The sequence below is a fragment of the Macaca thibetana genome, chromosome 5 (genome assembly GCF_024542745.1).
Source record: "Macaca thibetana thibetana isolate TM-01 chromosome 5, ASM2454274v1, whole genome shotgun sequence".
Taxonomy (NCBI): domain Eukaryota; kingdom Metazoa; phylum Chordata; class Mammalia; order Primates; family Cercopithecidae; genus Macaca; species Macaca thibetana.
The window spans coordinates 110,949,054-110,959,093 of NC_065582.1; the positions used below are offsets into that span (position 1 = coordinate 110,949,054).

General features: G+C 40.0%; 1 long non-coding RNA gene across 1 annotated transcript; it reads left to right on the top strand.

Annotated features, from left to right (window-relative positions):
- The first annotated feature begins 2,227 nt into the window (after positions 1-2,227).
- LOC126954305 (uncharacterized) lies at positions 2,228-8,951 on the top strand. Its single transcript, XR_007725577.1, has 3 exons — positions 2,228-2,592; positions 3,263-3,353; positions 8,587-8,951. It is a non-coding gene; the product is annotated as an uncharacterized LOC126954305 (long non-coding RNA).
- The last annotated feature ends 1,089 nt before the right edge of the window (positions 8,952-10,040 follow it).

Below are 10,040 nucleotides of genomic sequence, written 5' to 3' on the forward strand. Positions count from 1 at the left end.
GTGAGAGTAAAATCGCCTACTCAAGCCTCAGCAAGGACAAATGTCCTTCTTCCCACCAAGCTCTAGAGCCCCAGGTTGACCTCAGACTGCTGTGCTAGCAGCGAGAATTTCAAGCCAGTGGATCTTAGCTTGCTGGACTCTGTGGGGGTGGGACCCTCTGAGCCAGGCACTGGAGAAGAATTTTCCTGGTCAGCTGTTTGTGAAGACTGTGGGAAAAGCACAGTATCTGGGCCAGAATCTGCTCTTCCTCCCGATACAGTTTCTCACAGCTTCCCTTGGCTAGGAATGGGAAATCCCCTATCCCCTTGCGCTTCTCAGGTGAGGCAAAGCCCCACCCTCCTTCAGCTTGCCCTCCTTGGGCTGCATCCACTGTTCCAATGAGAAGAACCATGTACCACAGTTCGAAATTCAGGAATCACCTGCCTTCTGCGTGGATCTCACTGGGTGCTGCAGACTGGAGTTGTTCCTATTCGGGCATCTGGCCAGTTACCCAATAATGTCTTTTACTTTGGATTTAGCTTTACTTGTTATCAAGGAGAGACTTTTAGGTTGTAAATTTTATGATTATGTTCTTCACATAAATTATGTTATGAAATTTTAACTCTAACCCTTTGTGATTGGCATTTTATTTCAAATTGAAAGATCCTAAGTGAGGAAATAATTGAAAATTGTCAAATAAGTGGTTATCTATCCAGATATATGAAATCCAACTACAGAGTTTTTAACTGAATCAATATGACTTTGTCATGATAAAATAATGATATATTTTACCTAATAGTGTGTCAGAGTGATTCTTTAAAAAAGCTCTGTACTTCAAAGGTGGATGCACAGCTATATTCAAAATGAACAGCTATTTTGTCAGCCATATTTTTAACCTAAAGAAATACTTATGCAACTATTTTAGAATAATTACATTTTTACCTTTTTTATCCAAGGGAATTATTGCTATGGTATAGAGAAACAAGAACATGTATCTACAATATGAGAAAAACTAGTCCACAGCTTTCTGTTTTGTGAGTCAAAGGATCAAAATAAGATATAGAAATGGCCACAAACAGTATGAAAAAATGCTCAGCATCACTAATTATCAGGGAAATGCAAAATAAAACCACAATGAGATACCAGCTTACTCCTGCAAGAATGGTCATAATTAAAAAATCAAAAAATAGTTGATGTTGGCTTGGATATGGTGCAAAGGGAAGACTTCTACACTGCTAGTGGGAATGTAAACTAGTATAAGCAATATGGTTAGACTGTGTGTTAGAAAACTGTACGAAGTTTCCTTAAAGAAATAAAAATAGAACTATCATTTGTTCCAGCAATCCCACTGCTTGGTATGTATCCAGAGGAAAATAAGTCATATGAAAAAGACACTTGCACACACATGTTTATAGCAGCACAATTCACAATTGCAAAAATATGGAGCCAACATAAATGCCCTTCAACCAACAAGTGAATGAAGAAAATGTGGTATATATACACCACAGAAAACTATTCAGCCCTAAAAAGAATGAAATAATGACATTTGCAGCGACTTGGATAGAGTTAGAGGCCATTATTCTAAGTGAAGTAACTAAGTAATGGACAATTAACTATCATGTGTTCTCACTTATAAGTGAGAGCTAAGCTATGAGAATACAAAGGCATAAGAATGATACAATGGACTTTGGGGGTTGGGAGAAGTAGGGGAGGGGGTGAGGAATAAAAGATTACATATCGGGTACAGTGCACACTGTTTAGGTGACAGGTGCACCAAAATCTCAGAAATCACCAATAAAGAACTTATTTATGGAACCAACAACCACCAGTTCCCCCAAAACTATTGAAATAAAAAAAAAACATGATTTTAATAAAATCATATATTATCCTGTAGTTTCAATTAGTTGAATGTATGTGTTAATACTAACCCACGTATACATTCACTCTAACATATATACACTCATATCTATAATTACTTTATCTATCTATATATCAATGTATTAAAATATGCTGGAGTTCAAGATATATTATCTAAAGGTGTACCACAAGACTCATTCTAACATCCTTCTTTGCTGTTTGTAACTTTTTTCTCTCACAGTGAAAAATTTGGCTCCCATTATCTGAAATAAAATTTATTTATTTGTACAACTCTAGTATACATGTAAAGTAGTTTCATCCTTGAACCCTAAGTGACAGATTTTTTAAAGTATTTTTATTTATCTCTTCTACTGGCTTATGTGTCAGTCAGAGTTCAACCACTGGGATGGATGGATAACAAGGAATTGGATTAAACGTTCATGGTGGCTGATTGAAGAGTAGCTGCAAGGCTGTCTTTGAGTCTAATGCTGGAGCTCAAGCTAAATTCATGGACAGTCTGGAATGAAAGATCATGAGTAGCCTGCATCTCTACAAGCTGGAACCTGTAAGAATGAATTGAAATACATGTGCTTGTTCATTCTTTTTGTCTCTAACCTTGAGAACATGAGTATCCTGCAGAAGCCAGGTCTTTCATCAGAGAGTTCAACACACATTGGCCTATGAGTCAGAAAAACCTTGCCCTCATAGGGCAAGGTAGAGCAACTGCAGACCTGGCTGCTGCTTCACACCAATGGGGTGAGTCAGCAGATTAGCAACAATGTGTGTGTGTGTGTGTGTCCACGTGCACGTGTGTGCTACAAAATGGGTATTGCCTCCCTTGCACCCTCATGTGAGAATCTTCTTGGTAGTCCACCCTAACCAGAAACATATAGAAATATATTTGTGAAATGTAATTCAGTCTGGCCAAACTGACACTCACATATTTATCATATCTTATTTGCTATATGTCTGTTCTTGTTTTTCAGTTGTTACTCAAGGGAGTAAAATATGTACATTTAATTTAGCAGTATTTACCTGATTTTCTATTATACTAAATTCCACTTCTCTGAATTTCTATTATACTATTCTAGTATACTAAGTTATATATTCCAGCTATATGTCTGTTATTGTTTTTCAGTTGTTACTCAAGGGAGTAAAATGTGTACACTTAACTTAGAAGTATTTACTTGAATTTCTGTTATCTAAATTCCACGTTTGTAAAATTTTCATGTATTTTCTTTTTTTTTGTTTGTTTGAGTGGGAGTCTCGCTCTGTTGCCCAGGCTGGAGTGCAGTGGCACAATCTCAGCTCACTGCAAGCTCCACCTCCTGGGTTCACACCATTCTCCTGCCTCAGCCTCCCAAGTAGCTGCGACTAGAGGTGCCCGCTACCACACCTGGCTAATTTTGGTTTTGTATTTTAATAGAAACAGGGTTTCACCATGTTATCCAGGATGGCCTTGATCTCCTGACCCCATGATCTGCCCACCTCAGCCTCCCAAAGTGTTGGGATTACAGGTATGAGTCACCGCACCTGGCCTGTGTATTGTCTTTTAAATATTCTATAAACTACATAATGTTTTGCCTAGTTGGTTGCCTTTCATGAAAACATTTTTAAATAGTATTTTATATGTATCCCAATAGTTACCATTCTGTATTCTTCATTACTTCTTATAAAGCCAAAGGTTTTTAGCTAGCATCATTTTTTCCAACATGAAAAATGTCTTGTTTTGTAGGTTTCCTTTTTTCTTTTTTTTAAATTTTATTTTTAATTGTTAGCAAGGCAAGCTACTTCTATAGAATGGTGTGCCCCTATAGATGGAGAAATGGTGAGTACACACTTGGACAAGGAAGGGGAAGGGGCTTTTATCTCTGATGAACATGGCCCCTGCTGCTGTGTCATTCACCTATTGGCTAGGGTTAGACCACACAAGCTAAACTAATTCTGATTGGCTAATTTAGAGTGAGAGGGTGAGTGGTTTTGGGGGAAAAATTGTTATGCAGGGTGGAGAATGAGTTAAGGTGGAGGTAGCAGGTAATTTGAATAAGTCAGGGTGGAGCAGGTAATCAAAAAAGTTTACTTTGTGAGGAAGTTAAGTTTAAAAGTAGAAGGCAAAGAATTGAACACACTGACATGCTGATTCTATGAAAATAAATTTAGAACTCATATCTAACAACCCCACCCCTTGCATTTCCTTACAGCTCTTTCTTTTCAAACTTTTTAAAACATGTCTTAGCTTAGTTGTTTCGCTTGATTTTTCAAAAGAAGAAGCTTCTCTGGATAAGACGGATAATAGTTAAAGGAGGTTTTAAGTGCCATTTTAATGATCCTCTGCACCAACCCATGGATGCATGGTAGGACACAGCCACCGAAAAGAATAAGTACACCCATTACGGCTGTGAGGAAAGTAAGAATTGAGGCTATTAATCCTTTCCATTTACCGAACCACTTTTCTAGTTATCCTGTTAAGGGGTCATTTACCCCAGAGTTGTGGGCTAACTCACTGGACAGTGCAGTCAGACATTGCAATGCCTTCGTTGTACTTCCATCAGGAGTGGTGGTGTTTGGGATGAAGGTACAACACTGAGTTTTAATCATGATGCAAACTCCTCCACTTTCTGCTAATATCATGTCTAAGGCTATCCTATTTTCCCAAGCCATCTGGCTAGTAGCCCGTAATTGCTCAGCTAATCCTTTAACAGCATCTCTAGTGTAGTTAATAAATAACTGTTGGTTGTAGTAGATGTAGTTTATCCAATCTACATTTTTATTAATTGTTACCCACCAAAATACTGACTCAAATCCTGCAGTTATTTGATTTTGGGCTTTAAATTGATTAAATTGATCTGGTATTCCTTGTGGGACTCCAGTTGAATTTAAATAGAGGTGAGAGTTGAAAGACCCATAAGGGGCTTCTCTCACTTTACAATGTCTTATTTTTCTTTCCTCTGGTTGATGAAATGCCAGGGTGAAAGGGATAGCCAATTGGACTAAAACACGAGTGCCACTCCAGTTATTTGGCAGAGTGTCCAGTAAAGATCTACCATAATACCACCACACATGCACTCGAGTTTGAATAAGGGCTGACTGATTGATAAAGCTCTTGAAAATTCTTAAGCTCACTGCATCCCTTCAGGTCTCCAAGGAATGCTAAGTTTCCTCCCTGTAGTGAGAGATACAAAGTGAACTTAGTGTTGGGAGACGGAAGCTGGATGGCCCTCAGGGGCTGACCCGCAGGGTGCCAGACTTCAGGATATAGCAGAGAGAGAGCTTAGCATGACTTGTTACTCCAGGCTGTAGAATCCTGGAAAAGAATTACCATGCAGCCCATACCCGGTCGACTGGAGGACCACCCTAGTGGAAAGGGGACCATCTGGGCCTCTGGCTTGCTGTGTGCACAAGCATAACAACTGCTTTTGTTTAACATGCAGATGGAATGTTTGATCCATTCCAACCAGGCATTAGCATCTTGGTATCCTGTCTTAATTGCCAAAGTTTAAGTCTTTAACTTCTACGCTAGCTATCTTGGTCTTGTCATTAGATGGAGGAGGAGCAATTGTTCCACTGTGAGAGGTTTTGGAAGAAGGCTTAGAGGAAGGTTCAGGCGGCAAGGGGATCAAAGAAACACATGTCAAAGAATCCAATAGGGTCTGCCCCTGAAACCTTAACCTCCAAACCATAAAACCAGGTTAAAGAAGGGAACGAGCTTAGAAAAGGAGAAGAACTTTAAGGGCTGGAGATAATAACCATATAGGATTGCACTGGTTTGGCTGACAGTTAGATGGAGAGCTGTCCCTCTAGTAAAATGAATGTATGGTTTTAGGAAATGACAAACACCGGATGGGGCAATCCATCCTTGCTCTTTAGTGGTCTAGAGAATGTAGGATAAGCTACAGCATAAAAGCTTTACATCGGGGGGGGGGGGGCAAGACTCCTGGTTGACACTGGGATCTTTATCAAAATCTCCCCAGATTAAATGGTCCCAATTTACTAATGCCCAATCTGAGGAGAGTCAGGAGGGAGAGAGGTACTTTTCTGAAGTAGAGAGCTGTAATTGATTTGTCAAGTCCTCATGGGGTATAACAAGGCAAGCATCAAATGCAATAGTTTCAGGCAAAATTAACTTGGTTGTGTTAATAACTACATAGTCAGCAACAGAGTGAGGAAAGAAGAAAGAGTAATAGAATAGATGAAAGAGAGTTAAATTTTTCTTAGCCTTAGTTTGGTAGGGTTTTCCCCTGGGACCATGGCCCATGACTCTGGAGTGGGAGGCATTTTCTTGACTCGGGTGTGATGAGTCCATCCCATTTCTGCTGTATGAACGGCAATCTCACTGGTTAGCAGCCCAAGGTAGAGTCCTTCGCAGGCTGGCTCGAATTGTCCTTTCCAACCTTTGATGAGAACGTGATCCTCAGGCTTGTGCTGGTTTACCGGAAATTCGAGGGGTGGTAGTTGTACTAAAAGACTTTTAGTTTTGCGAGAAAGGAAAGTGGAAGATAAACCAAGTATATAATTTCTAAGAAATTGATCTTTTGCTTTAAATGTGGAGACATTAGCACTGGACTTTATAGTCCTTGGTAACTTTTTACTGAGACATTTCCTTTAGCACCTATTTTTATTAGCTTTTAGACCAAAGAAAGTCAAACATCATTTTATATTTGACAATGCTTCCTGTATGATTTTTATATCAGATAAGCTAAATTTCTTCTTTATATTAGTGTGTTATTGTTAAACTTAATTTTAATAAAACCTTGTAGACATATTTATCCAATTTTAACATCTGACAATAAGGTAAGATTTTTATAGACTCTCTTTAACCTTTTATGATTTTTGTTAAAAAGCATGTTGGTGCCTTAAGAAAATCCCATTGTGCTTTTATTTTAATGTCCAGTTCACAGAAAAACTGGATGATACCCCTTTAGCTTTAACCAATATGTTTACCACAGAATTTTCTTTTTTTGTTTTTTTTTTCCTGAGATGGAGTCTCGCTCTGTCGCCCAGGCTGGAGTGCAGTGGCTGGATCTCAGCTCACTGCAAGCTCCGCCTCCCGGGTTCAAGCCATTCTCCTGCCTCAGCCTCCCGAGTAGCTGGGACTACAGGCGCCCGCCACCTCGCCCGGCTAGTTTTTTGTATTTTTTAGTAGAGACTGGGTTTCACCGTGTTAGCCAGGATGGTCTCGATCTCCTGACCTCGTGATCCGCCCGTCTCGGCCTCCCAAAGTGCTGGGATTACAGGCTTGAGCCACCACTCCCAACCACCGAATTTTCTTTATAATTAACATTTTAAAACTTGCATAAACCTTCAAAACAAATTTTTTTTAACATTTTAGTGTAGGTAAAAATCCTTCTTATAATACTTTTACCAATATACCAAAAGTGTATTTTACTTTCCTTATACACCTTGCACATAAACTGTGCCTTCAATAGTTTTACACTCAGGAGGCCTAATTACTTTTAAATTATACAACATTTCTTGCATAAATTCCCTTTTAAAACACACTTTTTTTTTTCACGACTTTCACAGACAATTATTCAACATGCCTCAACTTTCTGACTTGTTGCAAACATCCCTTTATTTAAACAACCAGTTAATTTATTTTAGGACAAGAATTTACCATATAACATTCTTTTTAGGTGAATTATCCCCTCCTTTTTTTTTTTTTTTTTTTTTTTTTTTTTTTTTTTTTCCAAAGATGATCATTCTTTTCCAAAGCAAACTTCCTTCATGTCTGTGGACTACACTGCCTAAGACCACAAGACTAGAAGTTAGGATAATACATGTGACACTCTTAATTTTTAGCAAACTTTGCTTTTGTTGAAAACCTTGTAAGTCTGGGATTTCAATTACTCTTTGCTATTAACGAGACCTCGTTCAGTCCATATTACCTTAGAATCGATATAAATGGCTCCTTCCTGATTCTGTAAGTACTTTAAGGTTTGGTTGAGTGCAAACAGCTTGCAGGTTTGAGCAGACCAATTATTAGGCAACTTTCCTAACTCTGCTTCTACAAGAGTTTCCTTATCCATTACTGAATACCCATTGTATCTTTTTCACTCAATCACTGGGAAGGAACTATCTATTTTCCTGTCCTGACAGGAGTTCCTCCTAGGTCTGGTCAGAGCTTTGTGTAACAGAATAGCCCCACACTTTAAGATTTTTGAGTTAGTAAGCTACCTTTTTGATTTTTTTTTTTTTTTTTTTTTTTTTTTTTTTTTTTTTTTGATTTAGGATAGTTCTGAACTGGTGAGGTGTGCTCACAATGAGGTTTCCTCTAAAAGTTATTTTTCTACTTTCCTCTGATAGCAAAGCAGTTGCCGTTACAGATTGAATGCATTTGGGCCATCTGCAGGTTACTGGGTTAAGGATTTTTTATAGGAAGGCTAAGAGTTGTCAGTGGCCTCAGTGCTTTAGGGCTGTGCCCTTGTTTACACTGACAAGGTGGTATTGGAGTGTTATAGGGTCACAGAGAAGACCTTCAATTATCAGTTATAGGTTTTAAATTTACCCTGGCTTTTAAAGGAATAGGGTACACTGTTTTCTCTTTACTACTTCTATCTCTCTCTTTCTCTCTTTGACTTTCTGTCTCTCTTTCTCTCTCTCTCTCTCTAACTCCCTCTTTCTCTCTCTTTCTCTTTCTCCCTTCTTTCTCTCTCTTTCCCCTTACTCTTTCTCTTTCCTCTCTGCTGGTCTTTCCCTACCTCTGCCAGCCACTTATGCTGTTGTTCTCTGCTCTCCTTCCCCTTCCTCTAGGGGAAGGACCTGCAGGAGTGGAGACGCTCTTTCTTCCCTCAGGAAGAAAGGAAACGGGAGTTTGTGTGATGTTCAACCCTTATTAGTGGAAGTCTCAATCCCTCAAACTGAGAGGTGAAGCTGGCTGGGTTTTTGGGTTGGGTGGGGACTTGGAGAACTTTTCTGTCTAGCTAAAGGATTGTAAATGCACCAATCAGTGCTCTGTGTCTAGCTAAAGTTTTTAAATGCACCAATCAGCACTCTGTAAAAACGGACCAATGAGCACTCTCTAAATTGGACCAATCAGTATTCTGTAAAACCGACCAATCAGTGGGATGTGGGTGGGAATAAATAAGGGAATAAAAGCAGGACACCTGAGCCAGCAGCCGCAACCCACTGGGGTCCCCTTTCATGCTGTGGAAGCTTTGTTCTTTTGCTGTTTGCAATAAATCTTGCTGCTGCTCATTGTTTGGGTCTGCACTACCTTTATGAGCTGTAACACTCACTGTGAAGACCTGCAGCTTCACTCCTGAAGCCAGCAAGACCACAAACCCACTGGGAAGAGTGAACAACTCTAGATGCACCAACTTTAAGAGCTGTAACACTCACTGCAAAGGCCTGCAGCTTCACTCCTGAGCGAGACCACAAACCCACCAGAAGGAAGAAACTCTGGACACGTCTGAACATCTGAAGGAGCAAACTCCAGACACATCATCTTTAAGAACTGTAACACACACCACAAGGGTCCGTGGCTTCATTCTTGAAGTCAGCGAGACCAAAAACCCGCTGGAAAGAACCAATTCCAGACACATTTTGGCAACCCTAATTGGACTATCACCTATCGCCAAATAGTGAGTACCATCAGACCCCTTTCACTTGCTATTCTGTCCTATTTTTCCTTAGAATTTGGGGGCAAATACTGGGCACCTGTCAGCCAGTTAAAAGCAACTAGCAGGGCCACCAGACTAAAGACACAGGTGTCAGGCTTTCTGGAAAAGGGCTGTCTAACAACCCCTGACTCTTCAGTGTTGGAAGCGTTGGTTTTCCTGGAACCAGCTTCCACTTTTCCTGTACTTCTGGGTTGAGCCAAGTGTTGACAGAGAGGAAAGCCATTCGGTTCCGGGGGTCCGACAACAAGTTGGTTGACCCTGTGGCCATGAGCGGAACTCTTATAGTCATGACACCCAAGGGAGACTCACCCATCTATCCTATCTATCCTGACCCCTGCCTCCTAGGTCCTAATGCCTGTCAGACAAACTTCCTCTCACCTCTCTTCTCCAAGGCTAGTCCCACTTCTAAAAACCTTTCCCTGTCTCTGGTGCTTTTCTAGTTTCTCCTGTAAGAATGATTACTAGTATAAACTTCAGGACTCTGTTACCTTCTTTAGACACCTGGGTTCACCAATCAGAAAGACATAATTTTTGTCCAAAGCTCCATCATAAGGGGACTATCTGGAATTTTAGGATCCCTCCTCA